General features: G+C 34.6%; 1 non-coding gene across 1 annotated transcript; it reads left to right on the plus strand.

The window, feature by feature from the left end:
* Positions 1-207: 207 nt before the first annotated feature.
* Positions 208-311, plus strand: LOC127742205 (small nucleolar RNA R71). The gene has a single exon (XR_008003392.1). It is a non-coding gene; the product is annotated as a small nucleolar RNA R71 (small nucleolar RNA).
* Positions 312-1,379: the final 1,068 nt, after the last annotated feature.

Genomic DNA, 1,379 nt, shown 5'->3' on the forward strand with positions numbered 1-1,379 from the left:
CCTTTCTTCTGAGTCATCTCATTATTCACAGGATTTCTTTCAGAAGTATACATGAACTGGTTATTTGAAACCATCTCAATGAGTTCCTTGGCTTCTGCAAGGGTTTTCTTCAGATGAAGAGGTCCACCAGCAGAGTGGTCCAATGACATCTTGGACAATTCAGACAGACCATCATAGAATATACATAAGATGTTCCATTCTGAAAGTATGTCAGAAGGACACCTTCTGATCAATTGCTTGTATCTTTCCCGAGCTTCATAGAAGGATTCACCTTCCTTCTGTCTAAAAGTTTGGACTTCTACTCTAAGCTTGCTCATCTTTTGAGGTGGAAAGAATTTGGCCAAGAAAGCATTGACCAACTTTTCCCAAGAGTTCAGACTTTCCCTAGGTTGTGAGTCCAACCATATCCTAGCTTTGTCTCTTACAGCAAAGGGGAAAAGCTTAAGTCTGTAGACCTCGGGATCAACCCCATTCGTCTTAACAGTGTCACAGATTTGCAAGAATTCAGCTAAGAACTGATGAGGATCTTCCAATGGATGTCCATAAAACTTGTAATTCTGCTGCATTAGAGAAACTAATTGAGGCTTAAGCTCAAAGTTGTTTGCTCCAATTGCAGAAATTGAGATGCTTCTTCCATAGAAGTTAGAAGTTGGTGCAGTAAAGTCACCAAGCATCTTCCTTGCATCTCCACTATTATTCTCAGGTTCGGCTGCCATGTCTGCCTCTTTTTCAAAATTTGCTGTAAGGTCCTCTCCGGAGTGTTGTGCTTTAGCTTCTCTTAGCTTCCTCTTCAAAGTCCTTTCGGGTTCAGGATCAGCTTCAACAAGAATGTCTTTATCCCTGTTCCTTCTCATATAAAAAAGAAGAGAACAAAGAGAGTAGTGAAATCCTCTATGTCACAGTATAGAGATTTCTTTATGTGTCAGAAGAAAAGAAAAATAGAAGAATGAGGTAGAGAGAGAATAAGAAGAATTCGAACACAAAGAGAGGGAGAGGGTTCGAATTATTAGATGAGTAGAAGAGAAATGTTAGTAAATAAATAAAATAAATAGAAAGAGATGAGAGAGAGTATTCGAATTTTAAGAAGAGGGAAAAGAAAATGTTTTTATTTTTATTTAATTAATTAAGTTAGTTTCGAAAATTCGAAAAAAAATAAGAAAATAAAAAACTAAAACAATTAGTTAATTAAAAAGATTTTTGAAAAAGTGGTTAGTGATTTTTGAAAATTAGAAGTGGAAATGTAGTTAGGTGGTTTTGAAAAAGATAAGAAATAGTAAACTTTTTAAAATTAAAACAAACAAGTCAAGTAGTTAGTTGAAAAAGATTTGAAAATAAATTTTAAAAAGATAAGAAGTTAGAAAAAGATTTTGAAATTAAAA

Source organism: Arachis duranensis, chromosome 9 (assembly GCF_000817695.3).
Source record: "Arachis duranensis cultivar V14167 chromosome 9, aradu.V14167.gnm2.J7QH, whole genome shotgun sequence".
NCBI classification, from domain to species: Eukaryota; Viridiplantae; Streptophyta; class Magnoliopsida; order Fabales; family Fabaceae; genus Arachis; species Arachis duranensis.